Source organism: Papaver somniferum, chromosome 11 (assembly GCF_003573695.1).
Source record: "Papaver somniferum cultivar HN1 chromosome 11, ASM357369v1, whole genome shotgun sequence".
Lineage (NCBI taxonomy): Eukaryota > Viridiplantae > Streptophyta > Magnoliopsida > Ranunculales > Papaveraceae > Papaver > Papaver somniferum.
In genome coordinates, this window is record NC_039368.1 from 51996654 (window position 1) to 52018752 (window position 22099).

Consider the following 22099-nt stretch of genomic DNA (forward strand, 5'->3'; position numbering starts at 1 on the left):
GGGTGGACTAGACAGTAGTCAGGTCTCCTAGATAGGACTATACAGTAATTCATAGAACTTGATAGTGCCAGATACCCGTGGACCTAGAGAAAAATTCAAGTCTAAGGTCGGTTCCTATGGGTGTGGCAAACTTGAGAGTTTTCCATTTTTGCACCCACTATGAAGGTGGCAAACTGGCAAACCGCCACTTAGCCAGGCCAGGTCAAGTGTCTACCGAGCGATCGAGTCTCCACCGCTCGGTCAAGGCTACACTGCTAGCGGCTCTTATAAGACCGGTCGTTCTAGTTTACACCGCTAAGTAGAATCTGATTCAATGGCCATAAATTTCCCCCCTATAAATACCACATTCTTCTACCATTTTAACTCACACCTTCGCTTCTCTACTCTTCACATTTGTTAATCTAAAAAAAATTTCATCATCTAACTCTTTCATTAACTCGTATTGTATAATTTCTTTAATATGTCTCAATCTAATACTCAATCTAATAAAACTAAGAAGATTAGGGGTGCAAAATTTACCGTATCCGAAGATGAAAGCATTTGCAGAAACTATGTGTTCTATACACAAGATAGTGTCGATGGTGCCCATCAACAATCTACCAAGTTGTGGGATAACATATTTGCTAAATTTCGTGAAGCAACTATGAACATCAACGATCGTGATGTAAATGGATTGTCCAGTCGCTTCGTTATAATCAACGCTCAAGTTGCCTTGTATGTCGCTGCTCTAATGCAAGCTGCTCGTGCTCGAGCGAGCGGTCTTGTCGATGTTGATGTCGAACGAAAGTGTCGAAATGATTGGCACCATAAACATGGGAAAATTTTTGCTTATGAAAGTTGTCATCATATTTTGAAAGTGTTGCCTAAATATAATCCAGAAGTGTTAGCAAACATGCAGAATATACTTGCAAGTTCACCATACACTTCTTCACCTTCAACGCCAGCTTCACAACCATCTCAATCATCTCATCCCCCCTTCGGATAATCCATTTTCTTCACCAGAAACCACAAAAAACAACAATTCCAACTTGAATGTCAATGCTGCGATCAAGAGAAAATTATTAGGAAGAAATCATGCAACAGCGGCGAGAAAAGATGCCCAAGAAGGAGAAGCAAGTGAAGGAGGTGCTTTTGATACTTTGATAGAGCATCAAAAGATTGCCGAAAAACAAAGAGTTGTAGACCGTCAGTTCTTGACTAGGGAGATGAAAAAACATCGACAAACTCAAGAAAAATTTGTTTCAGACTATGAATATATGGTATGGGAGATGGAGATAGACAGGTTAGTAGGGGATTTGGAAGAAAAACGAAACAAGAGAAATTTGGAAAAATAATTTGGAGTTCAAGCTGCTGAAGACGAGGAAGATGAAGACCACAATGAAGTAGTACCACTTCATTAATTAATGTATCAGCTTTAATTTTCATGAAGATTTAGTAGTTATGGTGAATGCAATTGTTCTAGTTTTTTCATTACATTAAAACTTAAACTTGACAACATCCATGAAAACTAATAGTAAGCCTAACATCCCATACGAGTTATTAGAAACTCCTTAAGAATTTGGTACCGCGCTTCGTATTCGAATTTTTTTCCTTTCCATCTTCGCCACTCGTCTCGAGTTCGTATTCTCAATTCAGCATTGGTGTCACCTATAAGACGATATCGAGTGACAATCCTTTTCATAGCTATAAAATCTACAAGATCTTTTTTGATAATCATGAATCAGCAAAACAAAACATCACGATCCCGGTTACGAGGATTACCTGTCTCTGTGCAGAAGACATCATGAATTTTACCCAAATAACTCATACTAGGTAAACCGTGCATTCGTCGTTCTTCACCTCTCTGCGGGTAGTATATTACATATTTTCTACAAAGAGATAAAACTTCATCTTCAGTGAATCTAGGATCATCCATAAATTAACCAGAAAGTAGAGAAGTGAAGGTGTGATTTTGAAATGGATGAAGCGAAGGTATATTTATAAGGAATGTTGGCGATTGAGTCTAGAGCGCTAGCGATTGAGTCTAGACTGCTACTTTAAATGACTGCTACTTTAAATGACCGTTAAAATTTTTAAACCTAAGCAGCTTAAAAAAAAAACTATGGAACAACAAATGAAACTTAAACAATTAAACAATTAAAAAAAAAACTAACAAATGAAACAACACTACTCAATTCGTCCTCAATCTCTTCCAAACTCAACCCACATATTCGCTCAGAGATCTTCCCTTAACCTGTTATACAGAGTTCTGTTCTCAATATGACTGGTCATTTGCGCATAGTTCCTTGCAGGTAATCCTCTTGCTGGTATAATCTCAGGCCTTAAGTCTTCATCTTGATGGTTAGTCCAATTCTTATTACGACGAGTTTCCTGGATTACCATGTCATGCATAATGACGCAAGTCAGCATAGTCTTATGCATTTCACGAGCACTTATACCACGATAAGGCCCACAAATTATTGCGAACTTCCGCTTCAGAATTCCAAAAGCCTGTTCCACATCCTTTCTCGGATCCATTTGTCTACTATTGAAATATGAGTATGAACGACTCATTTCACCGGCAGGTAGCTGACAGTAACATTGAACTAAAATTGACCATTTTGGATAAATTCCATCTGCAAGATAATAACCATGAGTGTAGTGATTCCCGTTGATACTGAAATTTACCTGAGGAGAAATACCATTATTTAAATCTTCAAACAAAGGCGATTTGTGTAAAACATTTATATCGTTTCGAGACCCGGGGAATAAAAAAAAACGTGCCATATCCAACAATCATAAGAAGCAGTAGTCTCAAAGATAACCGTTGGTTTTGCTTAGTGACCCTTATACTGACCGGTCCAATAGATAGGGTATCCGGTCCATACCAAATGCATGCAGTCAAGACTACCCAGCATTCCGGGAAATCCCCTTTCCTGATTTTGCTTTAATATTTCTCTAACATCTGCGTCAGTTGGTTTTCGTAAATAGGTTGGACCAAAATGATTAATCATTGTTTCGCAAAACAACGAAAGATACTTGTATGCGGTTGTTTTGCCAATGCGAAGGTACTCATCATTAGAATCTGTAGGTCTGTCATATCCTAGAATTCTTAAGGCCGAAGTAACCTTTTGTTCAGGGCTATGACCCCTAATATTCAGTGCATCATACTGATAATTAAATTGAGGTTCTACCTGACAAAGCACACCAATAATCTTTAACACCAAATGTCGGGGCATGCGGATTCGACCTTGGAATTTTCATCAGAGAACACACAGTTGGGAAGAAAATAATCATGCATCAGCTTCTCGTGCCATTCATCCCTACCCCGGTACGTATATCTTCTTGTGAACACTTCTTTTGGCTCTGGATCTCTAGGTATTTGCCCCGATGAATATAGATGCAACAAGTTGTTGGTTAGATCTTTATCTTCATCTGCCTCATCATCAATTTGTTTCAACGCCTGAACGAATATTCGTTGTTGTTCTTCAAATCGATCCATATGAATACGCACTTATTCGTCAGAAGAATACATTGAGTTGAAAATAAAAATTAAACAGATGATTAAAGGTATAAAAGACTAAGATGATAGAGTTAATGAGAAAATAAGGTGTGATTAAACTGAATTGAACGAGGTTAATTTATAGGGAGACGTGGGTGGGGAAGGAGAATAACCGTTACTTCACTATTTAATAAGCGACGATTATAAGACCGACCGGTTTTATGTAGACCGCTAACGGTCTACATAAAACCGGTCGGTCTAGTCTCAACCGTTCGGTGGAGACTCGATCGCTTAACTTATTCCCCGTAGTGACACAACCATTTAGCCAGCCCAACTGGCATGGGAAATGGAGGGTTTAGCCAACCCCCATCCGAACCGGCCTAAAAATGAACCCCACACTTGTTTCCCCCTTCCTCTAAAAGATTCTAAAACCCTAACAAAAATCCTTCACCATCATCGTTCCAACTTTCATTACTTCTCTCACTCCCAAAACCCAAAATGAAAACCTTAAAAATATCTTCAATCCGCCATGTCCGTCTCTTCTCCACCACCACCACCACCACCACCACCACCACCAACCATTCCTCTTCTTCCATCTCTAATCGTGTATCTAGATCGGAGCTTCAAAGAGAGTCTGATCCGGACAAAGCCTCATCAGTCTCTGATCACTCTACTCGGACTCGAGATCTTACTATTAAACGCTTAGCCAAATCTCGTCGTTTTAGTGAGATTGAAACTCTCATCGAACCTCAGAAAAAAAGCCCTAAAATTACTGAAGAACCATTTTTATCAACCTTGATTAAATGTTACGGTCGTGCAGGAATCTTTGATCATGCTCTTCGAACATTCGATCAGATGGAGGAACTCGGTACGCCGAGGTCAGTTCTTTCCTTTAACGCTCTTCTAATGGCTTGCAAAGCTGACCAGGTACCGAAAATATTCAGTGAAATCTCAGAAAAATATAAAATTTCTCCTGATAAAGTTTCATATGACATTTTGGTTAGATCCTATTGTGAATCTGGTTCTCCTAAATCGGGTTAACAGTTCTGAAAGAAATGGAGGAAAAAAATGTTGACATTACTGCAATTACTTATACAATTCTATTAGATGCTTTTTATAAGAAGGAATGTATTGAAGAAGCAGATAAAATTTGGAAAGAAATGGCTGAGAAAGGTTTGCTTGATGTTACTGCTTTTAATGTTAGAATAATGCAAACTGGGCCACCGGAAGATGTTCTGTCATTGATTGATGAAATGAAAACTTTGGGGTTAATTCCAGATGCAGTTACTTACAATAATTTTCTTATTTGTTATTGTAACCACGGTTTAATAGAGGAAGCTAAGTTTATGAAAGTTTTGCGGAAAACAAGTGTGTTCCAAATGTTGCAACTTTTACAAATTTTATCCATCACCTTTGCAAGAATGGAGATGTTGACAAGGGTTTTGAGGTTTTCAAGGATAGCTTGAAGAGGGACAAGCATCCTAATTTTACAAGTATGAAGTATTTGGTTCAAGGGTTGTTTGAGAAATCAAAATTGGAGGAAGTTAAGCAAGTGATCGACATTGCGAAGAAGAAATGTCGACCAAACTTTTTGAATATGTGGAAGAAAATTGAGAGGGATCTTGGACTGAACGTGGAGAAGCAGCCTGCTCCAATAGAGACTTCGTCTCTTCCTGCAAAAATGATGAATTTTGAATCTATGTGGGTAGATACCCGTGAAGTTATCACTAGTTACCCTACTGCACAAAAGAGATATTAAGGTCAGTTAAACGGAAACCTTTTTATAATTTTTGTCTCAAATAGCTCTGAGTAGAATAGCAGAAATAGATTGGTGGCAGAAGCTTGGCCTACCATGATAAATTGGACTTAAATCTGATTTGAAGTGGTACATGGTTTTCCGATTACTTGCTTTTATTGTATTCTCCATTTGTATGGACTGAGTGAGTTCTGGCTCGACGCCTCGACCCAAATTCCTTCTCAAGGAATTTAAATTCTTCCTTGTTTTTAGATTCTTCATTATCGACTAGGATGCTGATTCATTAATTTTATACATTCTCGTTTGATTGTGAACTGTTTTGCATAAGCTTGTTAACGTTTTACTTGTCTACACACAAGGAATGAATTTATATCTCGGGATGGTAAGTACACAAGTTTACTTCTTAATCTTCCTTGCACATCTTTTTCATTCTTTTTATGGGTAATTTTTTCCGAATCGTCTAAAACCGTTGTAAAGAGGTGATAAATAGGACCGCCATGAGCAACATTTTATCTTTGAAGGCCACCAGTATACGAACAACAACTCTAGCAGCTTTTCGGAATTCCCAAGTCTAGGAGGAGTATTGGATGTCGATGCAGCAGATATTGCTACTCTCGCCTGCGAGCCAACTAGGTATAAAGTGACCCTGATATCGTTCCATTAGTTCTGGTACAATCACACAAAATAGGATATCTAGTATTCTGTGATCTCGCTTCTTCTTGATGAAACTGGTTTAGAAGATAGCCTGGTTGACAACTATTTGAGGCATAAAAGAAGTTCTGAGATGAGGCATGTCAAAAAAGTTGCTTATAGAAAAGAACCTTTCACTGCAAGTAAGTTCTTTTGGAGTCAGAAACTTCCCACCAAAATTAGTTTTGTGATCTTGCACAATATGCTTAATAAGCTACACAGGATAATGTGTTATAAAGACATAACTTGCCCAAAAGTTTGTGGTTTATCTCATAAAGCTCAATCTCATCTTCTTTCGGGTGATATGTAGGTGATTTCGGAATGGAAGGAACCAGGGTTTATAATGGGAAAGTTTCTTCAGAACATCCGGTGGCGGCAAGAGTGAAAAAGCTGATTATTTTTCTTTTTGGGTTAAATCTTCCACTCAACCACCACCACGGCTGGCATTAACTTATTCAATTTATTGCTGGTCCTCACTTTTCCATTATATACACATTTTCAGAAAATATTTGGAAAATTCCCAGCTTTGGCTATACCTCTTGCAGGTTTTTCTTGGACGTCGAGTACTATGCAGTAACGTAGTTTTGAGTAAGGCAGGGTCTCTGAGATAATGTTTTCTACGGAAGTATCTTCAGTGTCATTTTTCTCAGATAATACAACCTGATATTCTTATTTGGATCTGGGAAGGTGTACATGCATGTATTCTTTCATACATGCATACATTATACTATTGGTGTTAAATTTTTCTTTTTTTCTTTGACATGATAAACGGGATTAAACCTGGCGAGATTGGGGTATACCCAGATTAATTGGGATATACCTAATGAGACAAAAGCTAGGTCATTTTGAAGTAAAAGAAGCCACTCCTTAACCTTCTATTTTCTAAATGGCTAATATGCCCTTGTTTAATTAACACTAAAAATTCTGATTAAGTTAACTAATTGAGTTTAGATTAAAATTTTGAAATTATGAATTCAGTAGATTAAACCTTTTATTTGTCTTATGAGTTTGATTTCGATCAAAAAAATTGGTTTTGAAAATGTGAAAGGTCGGCAAGGTCGACATTTGAATAAGGTGTCGGCTATGCTCCGCCGGCATGGTAGACGTTTTAATAAGATACCGACCAATTACAGCCGGCATGGTCCGTGGATGGAGAAAATGCCGACCCTTTTTAAGCCGGAATGGTCTTTGAATGAAGATTACGCCGACTATCTTGGGCCAGCAATTTTACGGTCGGCATGTAAATATTTCCTACAATGCCGGCTATCATATGGTCGGCATGCACATAATTTTTAACACTGCCGGCTGACCTGTAATTGGCATGCTAAGGATTTCTAACCTTGCCGGCATGTACTTATACCAAACAGAAAACAGAATATGGGAAGATGTAATTCACTTTATTCATGCAATTTTGGTTACTACATTGATTGAAACATAAAACCTAACTCCTTGTCCACCCACAAAACCATCAAGCTTCGTCGGAGGAATCCCATTCATCTCCGGCCTCCATGAAGTCCGGTGCATATTCTGAGATTTTGTCAATCATGAAGTGATAGCTTGCATCGAAGGCGAATGCTTCCCCCTTTTCTTAAGTAGCGCGCTTTCACGGCTTCATGCTACAAAAACAAAACACAAAGTTTCTTTTTTAGTAGTGTTTAGTAGGAAGATCAAACAACATGGATCACGTAACATAAACCACAAACATACTTACAAATTGTTCAATGGACAAGTTGAAGTGGGAAGCGTTAAAAATCCGAGGTTGGAGAGCTAAAAAAGAAAGTATCGCATTTTCGATGACTTGGTGCCTATCATGGACTTGTTGGACACTTCTTCTATTAGGATTCCCAAAGTCTTGCCTAAATTTGTTGTGTACCCTAGCCCAAAAGGTAACGACATCCACCCTTTCGAAGGACGCATGTCTTACTCTAGTTTCCGCGTACCAAGCTTTGGTGATTGCCAAATCTTCATTTGAATCAAATGAAGCCATTGTTGTGTGTAGAGAGCTATTGGGTGAGTTAGATGGAGTGTATGATGATATGCGCTTTGGAGAGTATATGCAAATAGTTGTGTGTTGTTTTATAGAGAGAAGTAGTGTATTTATAGGATGGTGCCCAAATTTGGCCGTTATAGTGTCCAAGTACAAGTTAATCAATGCAATTGTACTTGCAAAAATTTGAATTTTGAATTGGCCGGCGAGGTTTTTGTTTCCACAATAAGCCGACTAACACTGGCCAGCAAGGTCGAAACTTGCTACCATTCCGACCTTATGACTTTTAGGCATCAGGAGTTGGTTTTTTTCTGAATAACCGCCGGACAGGTATTTGGTTATTAGAGTGCCGGATATGGTATGGCCGACAAGGTATGAAATTTATTACCATGTCGGCCTTATGACTTTTAGGCATCAGGAGAACATTTACTTCTGTGTATCCGCCGGCAATGTATTTGGTTATTAGCATGCCGGATATGATAAGGTCGACAAGGTAGAAATTTTCTTACCATGCCGACGTTATGACTTTTAGGCATCAGGAATTCATGCAATTTTCTATTTAACCGTCGGAATGGTATTTGATCACTAGAGTGCCGGATTTGATGTGGTCGACGAGGAACATAATTTTAACCATGCCGATTTTATGATGATTTTAGGCATCAGGAGAAGGTATTTTTTGCAACTCATAGCCGACAGGGTCGATAATATAATACCCTGTTGGCTTCTTAACAGCCGAATAGGTTTTGATCTGATTACCCTGCCGACCCTGGTATGCAAATAACTTCTGGTGTCAGGGCCGGCAGTCTGACAGTTTAAAACCTTGTCGGCCCTGGTTTGGTCGGCATTGTAACTTAAAAAAAGCATGCCGGCATAAGTATTGCAATTTTACATAGCTAAACAAAACATTCATTCAACAACTAGAAATCCAACACTTGTTGTCCAAAATACGAAAACATGTCCCATAAACCTTGAAAAGAAAACATTTGTCCAACCGTTAACCTTAACATTTGTCCAACACAACATAAGAAATAAATTAGAGACTGCATTCATTCACCACCGGGACCACGACCCCGTTTAGGAACACCACCACCACTACTACCTTCACCACCACGACCACTACGAGCCCTCTTTTTATCAGCATTCATCTTGGCTTGTGCTTCCCTCCCGGCTTTTTCTTCTCTCTTTACTTCAGCATCAGCTTGCTTGAACAATTCATGGGCCTCCTCATTGTCAATATTGCAAGCATAGTCAATGTGCTTGCTTTGCTCCTCAATCGAAAAAGGCTCTCCTGTGTCTTTCGCGCAACACAACACCTTCACAAAGGTCTTCAACTGCTCCTTCTATTTTCAATTAAACAACAAACAATTAATAGGATGATTCGATAATGTAATCTTAAAACAGTAAGAGCAACTCTAAAATACTTACAAAGAACTTAAGACTTGTTGCTGGGTCTTTCGATGCCATCTTATTGATACGAGCCAGTTCTTCAGCAGCCGGTTTCCTAATCACAGTAGGATGAGCCCAACCCAAGTACCACGTCATGTATTTCTCACTAGCTTCATTACCTTTGGATACCTCGTCCAAAAGACTCACATCGATGATACGGCCACGTCTATCGTCCCAATGTTCTTGATTTGACGCTGGAGCGTAAGAGACGTGAATAGTTTTTTGGGACGTGGAGCAGTTAGCCTTTAACACAGTAAAGAACATCTTATCTTCATCGAAATGAGGTTCTTCTTGGACGTAACCCAATTGTCACATTACCCGATGTGGATCGTACATTGAATATCCACCATCCGCAGTCATTAAGGGTCCATAATATAATGCAACTTCATCTCTCCTTTGGATTAAACCTTGATTTCTAGCATCTCGATACAGATCAAATATCACATCATCCGCAGTCAATTTGTCGATGGCGATTCGGATTTTGATAAGATTTTGGGCTATGAAGTGTCCTCCATTTAGGATTCATCTACGAAGTATGTTTACTAACAAGTACCAGTGAAAGTTAACTTATTAAAGACAAGTGTTTTTGCGCTATGAAGTGTCCCAAAAATTCCTCTTGGAGTTTGAGGAATTTTTTTGGTCATAGGGAGGAGGTTGTTAAACTTTTAAAGATTAATATTAGTAATAGGGCTGCTACTTTCTTTCTAATTGGAAATTGGCACCCTAATGGAAGGTTGGTGGACCGGATTCCAGGTAATGTTATTAATATTGTATTCCTTGGTAGAGATTATAGAGTCTCTGAATATATTTATAATGACGAGTAAATTGTTAGTGTAGTCGAGTTTGTATTTGTTTCAGATCCTTTCAGTTTAGTATCTTTAGTATCTCTGTAGCAGTAACAGTCTTTCGTTGTATTTCTGATTGTATCATGGTTTCAGTTTAGTAACATTTGTATTAGTAGTACTAGCTTTCAAATCTAGATCCCAAAGGTCAGAAGTTTGGATACTACTTCAACTCAAATTCAAGACTAAATATCAGGTTGAAGATATGGATAACACAGGAGAACACAGAGGTAGACAATCTTTCTTCTCGGATAATTTGCATCAACACCCATCACCAACATCCAACCTCCAGACTCATATGTATCCGTCAAAAATACAACTTTTCTTGTGGAAAGCATTCGTCGAAGGCCTGCAGACTTTTGACAACCTCATCATCTATCCCCGATGCATTTCTAAACCGAAGAATGATTATCACATATTGTTTCTCCGTCATGTTATCGTAATTTATGTATTTCAATACCTTCTTGTAATAGACCCTTAATAGATCAATAAATATCATGCTTCAAAAAAAAATTTGAGGCAAAGTGTGGTGTAACTGTTTGGAGGATCGTTATTGCCGAGAAACAGGTAGGTTTTCTATCTCTTATAGTGTTCATAGTCTAATTTAATGGTGTTAAAATATTTCTGTAGTTCTAAGATTTGTTTTAACATCCAGGTCGCAAGTAAGTCTTTATTTATTCTCCTCTCTGCAAAATGTATTTATGAGACTATCCCCTTGTTGACGGTGGTGATTATTGGGAGTCTAAAGAACCCGATCGGCCTCCCCAGAATCAACATAGATAGTCCTAAGCTGAGCAACCATTTCAGATGTGAACAAGTCATTATTATGTGGCAATTTCCACTCATCATTCTAAATATATTCAGAGACTCTATAATCTCTACCAAGGAACACAATATTAATAACATCACCTGGAATCCGGTCCACCAACCTTCCATTAAGGTGCCAATTTCTAGTTAGAAAGAAAGTAGCATCCCCATTACCAATATTAATTTTTAAAAGTTTAACAACCTCCTCCCTCTGACCAAGAATATTTCTCAAACTCCAAGAGGAATTTGGGGACACTTCATAGTCCAAAAGTACTTGTATTTAATAAGTCAACTTCTCCAGAGCAGTAATAATGGCCCTCCAACTTACAGTGCTGTAAGCCTTCTTTTAGCATCATAACTAGCTAAAGGTTTATTCAATCTCTTCAAGAAGGATCGATCTATCCAAAATACATTTTTTTTCTTCAATTCCACTTTTAGGGTTGATCTTAAGATCGACGACTGACTCAGTAGATTTTTTCTCAACCTGCCTCATTCTTCAGAACATCAATCTACTTCTCTTGCATTAAATTTCAATGATTGGTGTTAGTTTTCTATGGAATCTTTACATTAATGATGTCTGATTTTAATACAAATCAATCTGGTAATCATTCTGAATTAAAAATGTTGAGGAATTTTTTAGGTTTTCACCCGTTCTTGATGAGAAAAAATTTGAAGATACTAACAGTGGGTATACTTCTCTAGCTTTATTCATATCAGAAGAGGATATTGACAAAAGTTTACATGAATGGAAGTTTAGCTTGATTGGCAGATTGGACTTCGTTAAGTTGAAATTTGAAGCTGTTGCAGCCTTTTTAAGGAATCAATGGAAGCGATTCCTATTGGCAAAGGTTTTTTTGGTTATTAAATTAGATAATGAGATTGATAGCGATTATCTCTGGAATGAATACTGGAAGGTTTACTTAAACTGAGAGAATGGGAAACAAATTTTAACCCAGCTAATCAATAATCAACCACTGTTTTTGTTTGGGTTCACTTTCCTGGTTTGGGTATGGAATATTGGAAAGAAAAAACTATCATGGATTCGGGTAAAAGAATAAGCAGAGTTATTAAGGTTGATGAAATAACTCTGAAGAGAGAGGTCGGTTATTATGCTAGTGTTTTAGTGGAAGTGGATTTAACACAGTATATCCCACATCATATTCTAATCAAGACCAAGTATGGTAGTTTTGAGCAAGAGATTTTGATTCCTAAAATTCCTAAATTCTGCAATCACTGCAAAGTGGTGGATCATTTAGTGAATGAGTGTAGAACCAAACAGAAGGGATCTAATTTAGAGGAGACTAATGGTTTTATTTTAGTACATCATAAAAATGTTTGGAGAGCCAAAACTAAGAGGTGATTACTGTTGGTTTGGATATTTTTCAAACACCTACAAAACAAGATAAAACCAATGAAGCAGTTGCTCCTGCAGTTTCAGCTAGTAAGTCTACAAATCCTGTTGTTGTGCTTTCCTCAGAAAACTCTCAAACTCCAATTGAAGTACCCTGCTGTTTAAATGAAAATGGAGAAAATATTGGGGTAATCAAAGAAATTCATCAGGTTGGTATTTTATCCTTAAGTCCAATGGCAGTTATTTCTTCTAATAAATTTGATCATATTGCTGAAGTTGAGGAAAGATGTCTCACTATTTTGCAAGAAAGTCAATCATCTGAGAACGTAAGTCTTCCAAATCCTTCCGTCATTTAAAAAAAGAAACCTCAAGAAAAAATTACTAAGCCTGCTATTCCAGTGACTAGGAAAACTAGAAGAGATCTTTTGAAATCAGTGTCAAATGAGATGAGCTCTACAACTCCTCATCTTTCTTGCTGACATGAAATTGATCTTTTGGAATGTCAGAGGCCTTAAGAGACAAAAGGCCAAAGACAAACTAAGATATGTAGCTCTAAATTTCAATCATTCTTTAGTTTTTGTGGAAAACTCAATAAGCTAAGCTAAGATAAACTCAATATGTAGATAAAAGACAAACTAAGATAGAGCCCAAAATTCATCATAAGTCTCCTAATAGAATAAAGCTTCCTGGTATGAACCACACAATAATTCATAATATTTGTGATGGTAGGAAAGTCAATTTATGGTTGTTTTGGAATAACTCAATAAGCTCACTAGTAGTGATGCAATCTTCTAGACAAAGTATTACTGTTGAAATAGGGGGTGTACTTATTACTGGAGTACATGCTGATGTTTTAAGTATAAATAGAAGAAAATTATGGGATGATCTAGCTCCTTTTAGTCATTTAGATAAACCTTGGATGATTATGGGTGATTTTAACCCTGTTTCTATCTTAGATGCACAAAAGGGTGGCAGATGTCCTCTTACTTATTCTGTAGCAGAGTTTAATGATTGGATTTGATAACTGTAATCTTTTACAAGCTCCAAAAACAGGACTTCAATTTTTTGGGTCAAATGGAAGATGTGTAAGGAAGACAATTTTGTGCAATTTGGATATGGCTTTATTCAATTCACAATGGTTAGAGAAATATCTAGGTTGGAAATATCAAATAACTGTAAGAGGTATATCTGATCATAGTATAATTATTCGTTCTAATTCAGAAATTCAGAAACCTGCTAATTGTCCATTTAAGTTTCAAAGAATGTGGATTTCCCATCCTGGGTTCTTGCAAGTAGTTATTGATGCCTGGAGAGAAGTTTTTGTGGGTAATTCTATTTTTATTTTCATGAATAAATTGAAACACTTGAAAAATATTCTTAAAAAATGGAATTGGGAGGTTTTTGGAAATGTTCAAGTCAAATTAAGAGAAGCTGAGGAAAAGGTGCTTGAATCTAATATTCTTTCGGATGATGATCCTCACAACTTAGGTCACTTAAATAAATACATTACAACAAGGGGTGTTAGATATATAGCTGCACATAACTATCATACTATGCTGAGTCAAAAAGCAAGGATCAACTGGATTCAATATGGTGAAGCAAATACTTATTTTTACATACTTCTATCAAGTTAAGACAAGCAAAAAACACCATAGCAGAGATGAATGATGATTTAGGTAATATTTTGACTAATCAAAATGAGATTGCTTCTACTCTTATTAACCACTTCACAAGTAAATTTACTGAGCAACCTGTGGAAATTTTTGACACTATTCCAAATGCTATTCCTCAAGTTATTACTGATGATGACAATGCTCTATTGGAATGCATTCCTTCAAAAGAGGAAATTAGAAATGCAGTTTTTGATTTAAATTAAGACGGATCTCCTGGACCAGATGGATTTACTGGTATATTTATTTATAGAATTTCTTGGGATATTATAAACGAAGATTTGGTGGCTGCAATTAGATAATGTTGGCAATATCAAGTGATACCACCTGGAGTTAATTCCCATTGGTCTAAGTAATTTTTTCTTTAAAATACTCACAAAAATTATCACAATAAGAACGAGTACTCTTCTGCACAAATTGGTGTCCAGTCAACAATGTGCTTTTAAGGGAAGAAATATCCATGAACAAGTGCTCTTAGCATCTGAACTTGTTAATGAAATGATTATAAAAAGAAGAGGAGAAAATGTTTGCTTTAAACTAGACATATCACAAGATTATGATACTTTGAGTTGGAAATATCTTATTGCTTTTTTGAAGAAATATGGCTTTTCTACTTGCTTCTGCAATTGAGTTCTGGTTCTTCTTAATACTACAACGATACGCATTATACTTAATGGTGGTCATGTGGGATACTTTGGTGTAGGAAGGGGACTCAACCAAGGAGATCCTCTATCTCCTATTCTCTATGTGATTGCAACTGATGTTCTAAGTAGAAACATTATTCAGTTAATCCAGGAAAATAAAATGCAACCAATGGTTATTAGAAGAGGTATTCATCCTTCTCATTTTTTTATTGCATATGACATCTTTATTTTCTGCAATGGTGGTAAATCAAGTTTATAACATTTGAAACATCTTCTAATTGAATATCAACAAGCTTCTGGACAAACAGTGAGTGCTACTAAAACCAAATGTTTTGTAGGAGGTACTTCCACTGCTAGAGGTAATCAAATTGCTGATTTTATGAATATGAATTTATCCTCATTTCCTGAAAAATACTTAGATGTCATGATTATGCAAGGAAAAGTTAAATATGAACACTTATGGACATTTGCTGAGATGTTACATAAAAGATTTGCTGCATGGATTGGTAGGCTCTTAGACTTTCAAGCAAGAGTAACTATCATTATATTTCTGCTAAGTAGCATTCCTCTATACAATATGTATGTTTACAAATGGCCTAACAAAGTGGTATATGCTTGTGAAAGAATTACTAGAAACTTTCTTTGGAGTAGAAATGCTGAAGACAAGAAATGCGTAACTATATCTTGGGGTCAAGTATGCTCTCTTGTAGAAGAAGGTGGACTTGATATAAGGAAATTTAAATACATAAACAAAGCTTTGTTGATGAAACTTTTATGGGGAATTCTAAACTTAAATGAGGAATGGGCTAGATATTTTTCTTGCAAAGTATAAAGATAAACATGATTACTGGATCAGTTATTATAAACAATCTTCTGTGTAGTCTGGAATCAAATGGATATTGCAGGATTTTAATGAGCATGGACTGTGGGCAAAGGTGACCAAATATCAGTATGGATGGATAATTGGATTCTGGAGCAAAGCATCATCAAATCATTTCCTGATAATGAGTATATCGCCCAACATATCCATATGAAGGTTAGTAATTTGATTGTTAACCAAAAATGGGAGATTCCTGAGGAAATGCTTCAATTTTTCCATTTCTGATATGCCAATTATTGTTCCTGGTGAAGGTGAATTGATTTGGACTGCTCCACAAGATGGTAAATTTTCTGTAGCTAGTGTTATCTCTTATATTAGAACTAGTTTTCCTAAACTCAGATTGTATAAGCATATTTGGAAAAAGTGTGTTCATCCTTCCACTAATAGCAATATATGGAAGATTACTAGGGGTGCTTGTGCAACAGATGAAAATTTGAATAAAAGAAGATTTTGTCTAGTTTCAAGATGCTTTATCTGCCATGATTATCAAGACTCCACGACACACCTCTTAAATGTAATTATGGTCATCTACTAAAAATCCTAAATCCTTTGAAGACATATTGTATTGTGGTAAATATAAAAATACAGTGGTGTAGGAAATTTGGTTCATTGCTGCTTTAATGTAACGGTGGATATATGGTTCACTAGGAACATGGTTTTCTTTGAGAGTATTGCACCTGATGTGATAAATGCTAAAAAGAGAGTAACCAGAATGGTCAAGGATTGTGAAGTAAGGCTTAAAGGTTATACAAATAACTCAGACTATGACATTCATATTCTGCAATTTTTTGATATTAAGTACAGAAAGATGAAAATTCCAAAAATCATTGAATGCCGTTTCCATCTACCTGATGAGAAATTCCATCTTACTCTGCTGTGATGGAGCTTCAAGAGGTAATCCTGGTATTTTTGGGTATGGTTTTGTTATTAGGGATTTCTCTGGTCAATTTATTGCTGCTGAAAGTGGTGGTCTTGGCATAACTACAAACTTTGTATCTGAAGTTATAAGGGCCTTATGTGCTTTATAATGGGCAGTGCAACGGAACAAGCTTCAAGTGATTGTTAATACCGATTCAAATGCAACTATGTCAGTTTTCTCCAACAACAGTCTGCTTGGTTTGTATTGGCTAGGTGGAAGCTGGTCTACAAAGCTCTAAAGAAGATTCATTTCAACCATGTATACAGGGAAATAAACTTCTCTGCAGATTTATTTGCAAAGAAAGGATGTCATTTTCTAAGAGGGTAAGTAATGAATTTTTTTACAAGACCTTCCAATATGCAGAGATTGGAATTTCTTGGTATTCCATACTATAGGTTTGAATGATTGTTTCATTGACTTGTACTGGTTCTAGGCTAAGGACATGTTGTCTATTTTTTGTCTAGTTTTCTCTTTTATTGGGCCTCTGGACATGTGGTCCTCTTTGCCCCGTTCTATTTTTTTATTTTTTTTCTTCTGAGGATTTTGTCTCTTCTGTATTGTAACCTTTTCTTTTATAAATAATAGAAAGGTTTTTCAAAAAAATAAATTAAAATGTGAGCCTTCTTTAGATCTATTTTCAAAGCACATATAAAGTTTCATTAGGTCTATGATAGTTCCCCAAAATCTCATGGGCCAACAGAACATTATCTTGAAAAGACCTCACAGAAATGAAAGCAAACTGATTAGCATTTATCAAGTTACTAAACACATGTTTTGCTGTTAAAGAAATAATCATGATCAAGCATTTATACAAAACATTGCAGCAAGATATAATAGGTCTATAATCCAAGACATAATTGGGATTATCTTTCTTACCAACAAGAGTCAAGAAATTACTATTTACCCCTTCAAGCAATTTAACAAAATTTAAGTCTAACAAAATTCAAGTCTAGAAAAGCCTGGCGTCATTAAGGGCGACCCTGAAAGAATTAGGGGCGACTTTTTATTCCCAACCCATAGACACGATTATGGGATGTCCAAATTTCCAGATAATATCCTTTTATAATCGGTAGTTTAGAGTAGAGTTATGTCTACCGATTACTAGTTTGTTTAAGAATGGGTTATTGCCATAATCGGTAGAATAATAACATACCATATCTACTGATTGTTAAAGTAGAAAACTCAATTTTATCGGTTTTGCAAAAAAATGAATTTGGGGCAACCGTCTATAATCGGTAGCAAATGAACATCATATGACTACCAATTGTATAATTGCCGACACAACCTTTGGACGATTAAAACCACCCAAAACCTAGGAATTTCATTTTATTTCTTTTCTTTTCAACTTTTCTCTCCTCTTCTTCTTCCCTTCCGATTGTGGAGAGTAAAAACAATAACCCCCCCTTCTCAAACTTCAATTCATCGTCGTCGTTCATCGCCGAATAAAAAACATCGTCGGTTCTTCTATAAAACGATGACTGATACTAATGAACCCACGAGAGCTTGAGAAAAATTAAATAACAAAGTGATTGTAAATGCTGCAAACGACGAAGAACACGACGAACACGAAGAGGATGACGGCACTGATGTAGGTGGTGATTCTGATAATCAAACTTTCCAGAAAATGACCCCAATTAGGTAAGTTTATATCGTTTTCTGTGTTTATATTGCTTCAATTTTACGAATCCATGAAAATAAGTTCTAGGGTTTTCGGTTATTTCCCAGAATCGATAGTTAGATCTTAATTTCATCTCCCGATTATGTCTATTTTCTAGGGTTTTCGGTTACATCGACCAGAATCGGGAGTTAATTTTTATAGCTTACTTCCGATTCTACATAGATGTTTGCGACTGAACCATAAAATTGACATAACCGGTAGCTAGGTTATATGTTGCCTTACGATTTTAACAGAGAATTAGAACATGTAGGGACACACAATTGGTACCCAAAATCGGAAGATACTATATAGTATTTGTCTTCCGATTACGTATAAACATAGGTTAAACGAATTCAACCCACAAATTTTGAAAATTTTGTGATTTTAGCAAAATCCAATTTCGGGGCGACGTTTTAATCGAAATCCAAAAGCTATTTCTTTACTTCCGAGTATGTGAAATAGGTGGATATGTTAGACTATTTTGTTCTGATTATATATGTCTCATGACTTTATCATTTTCTGAACCCAAATTGATGCATAATCGGGAGATAAAACTAAACTATGACTGTCGATTGTGTGTAATCGGAAGAAAAGCTTTTACCCGTGCTTCTGATTGTTCATAATCGGGAGCGTATATTTTAATTATGACTTCCGATTGTGAAGTTTATAGTGTAATTCTTACGAATCAATTTTATTGTTTAGGGACAGGCGAGGTAAGAAAGACCAAGGTACAACTGTTACAGGGACTCGTCAAAAAGGGGGTAAGAAACTAAGCGCTAGTGTGCGGAGAGAAAGGAGTCAAAAACCAAGCGCTCAACAAGGAACTCAAAAATAAGTACAACCAAGCGCTCCAAAAGTCACTCAAGATGAAGTTGGACAAAGTGTTCCAGTAATCACTCAAGAAGAAGGACAACCAAGTGGTACACAAGGAGAAGGAGGAGTTACAAGGAAGACAATCGCGAAGAAAGCATCACACCTTGTCTCCATTGAGGTGAAGAAGACGGATTTTTAAGAATAAATCCCGGGACTGCCTGGAGATGGAGGAGCATTGTTATTTGGTTACAAAGACTCCTGGGCCAGAGAAATCTACGAAACCGAGGTAATAATCGTATTCTTTTTTACTAATATATTGTCGTTTTATTCGTAATAATGCTCTATTAATTTTGTAATGTGTTGTATATTTAATAGTATCATTTCGATGCGATTCGTCTACTCAAACCCACAGTCGCACCATCAAAAATATTGAAAGATTGGCCTTTATACGGTGAATGTGAGAGGTTCAAGACAACTATAGACAACTCGGGATTATCTATTGCTTCCGAGAACTCAATATTGGACCATGACCGGGTCGCGATATCGACTTTTTTGGAGAGATTGTGTCCCGAGACTGACACCTTTCATATGCCGTTTAGGGAGAGACCATTACTCCAGATGATGCGAAGCAGATTATTAATCTCAATGACCATGGTGTAGCTGTCAAGTATGAGTACACAAAGCAGTTAAGTTGGGACCAACTTTATGATTCGTGTAAAAAGTGTTTTGGTTGGGATAAAGAGATAACAAACATTGAGTTTAACAGGTGCTTGTCTTACAAAACTAGACAGTTTAACATGAGTCAGTTGATCAAGATGTTCAAAGGCACTGCCGAGAAAGAAAAGCAAGGACCGTTAAATGATGTAGAAGTAGATGCCGCGGCCACCGCTTATCTCTTGGTTGTATTTGGATGTGTCGTATTCACCAATACCAGTGGAAACCGAGTAGACGCAAACCTTCTACAACTATTGCATCCTTTCAATAAGATGGCGGACTACTTTTAGGGCACGATAACTATTGCATTCTTGATGGCAGAGTTGAGAAAAGTGCCGAGGCTTAGAACTAGCCAAATTGCCGGGAACGTGAGTCTATTCCAAGTATTTTCTATAACATCCACTTCAAATTCTAGGTCGGCCGCCCTAAAATCCCAAGTGTGGTATACTCATAGACCATTTTACACACTCAAACCGTCATACCAACAAATGGAGATCAAGCTATTGTATGGAGCACATTGACAATAATTCGTAAATGAATGAATTTATTTAACGGAAAATGGGTCATTTGTCCAAATATTTTTAAAACATGGTTCAAATGGACGAGTAAAAATTAGTATGGGTGAAATGGACACTAAAACAAATAGCAAGGATGAAACTGGATTCATCCTGACTTAAACTTAAAAAAATAGTAAGGATGAAACTGGATGCATCCTAACTATTTTTACATCTTTGTCCATTTAAACAGTATCAAAATCTAAATGTCCTTTTCACCCAGGAATTGTTGATTTTGATTTTTTTAACCAATTTTGTGTTTATTTAAATAAAGTTGATAATGAAAATTATAAATTAAAATGAATCTTTTTAGAAATAAAAATAATCCTCGACTCGCAGGTCGGCATCTAAAATAAATGCGAAGAATTTATTTAAAAGAAACAAAATCTTGTCTTTAAAATAATTCAATAAAACATTTAGCTAAGCACCTTAAATAATAACGAAGTAGATTTTCAGAATAAAAATGTAATCTACAAGCTAGGCTGCTCTACGGTCACGGTTTCCTGAAAAGTAGTAAGTTAGATCAGACCCCAACTAAAAATAGATTTTCACACGATTATAATATCATATAGTTCAATCCAAGAGGGTTAAGTCACATCCACAAGAAGAAAAAAAAAAACGAAGTAAATAGAAAGCAAACATCTTAGATAAAATATTTGTGTTGATCAGTAGAAGAGGTTTAAGAAAAACAGTATTTCAATGTTTGTAAAAATAGAAGTTGCTCCGAAATGCAAAGAAAACAGCCACCCATTCTAACTAAACATAAGCTACGTCGTACTAAACCACTCTCTTCATTATCGAGGAGTACGTATAAACTACCTAAGCACCACAATCCAGCAGTATCACTCACTCACTCACATTTGCCACTCCTCCGGTCCACCTAATTACCTAACCTTGCGTTAAATAAGTGTTTGCATCGACTAGCCCATTCCAATGAATCCATGGAACATTTTTGCGACTCCTCGGTCAATCGCAAAATAATACATGGGAGTCGAGCCAACCATGGCATCGAACTACATATCAACTACATGTAGCTATTTCTCATCACTTAAAATTTACCATAGCAGTCCTATAAAACACAACATGATTGACTAAACGAAAATCTCAACATCGACGCAGACACACCTACAATCAAACCCCCGACTCCTTGAACACTACAGTCAAAAAGAAAAACGTAACAGTACCATTTCTGTATTACCAACAACACTCGCTACTAGTTTATAAATCCCCTAGCCTTCATTTTATGAAAATCAATCTACCTAAATATCAATCTACAACTTCGTTTTTAGTTTCTCTGGTGCTAATAAGCACTAACCCATATGTAGCGGTTAACTTACTATATGCATGTACTCTTATGTATACCACACACCACTTGAGCACAAAGGCTTAACTATAATTTCACTCCCAATTAACAAAGATCAGTTCATATGCTACTCACATCCGTGAGTGATGCCATTCCCTCTCACTTAGGCTGGTTTAGGAATTATTATTCTTTGAGATAAACTTTTAAATGGAAGTTTTGTCTAAACCTAAAATGAACCGGTCAATATACCAACAAACATGAAAACTGTAGGTACACATTTCATCTTCTCCCACGTGCCCACAAAGACACACGTGGAGGACATGCGGTTAAGGGCATCAAGGTATGATATCACGCGTGGACAGCCAAAAGTCACTTTATCCTATCCCTAGAAAGATCTAAGATTTACGGCTGGGATAGTCAGACTGACGCAGACAAGACAGGGGCAGAGGACAGCTGTCTACCGCGGACATACATCTCAACTACCCGCATTAAATACCCTCAAACAGCATACGTGTCAGTCAGCCTGTCTTGGAAGCGCAGATAATACTGCGTATCCAGACAGAACACGCAGATACAACCGAGAAC

The 22099-nt window shown here is 36.7% G+C and overlaps 1 pseudogene; it reads left to right on the plus strand.

Moving 5' to 3' along the window:
* The first annotated feature begins 3947 nt into the window (after positions 1-3947).
* On the plus strand, positions 3948-6662 carry LOC113325391 (annotated as a pseudogene).
* The last annotated feature ends 15437 nt before the right edge of the window (positions 6663-22099 follow it).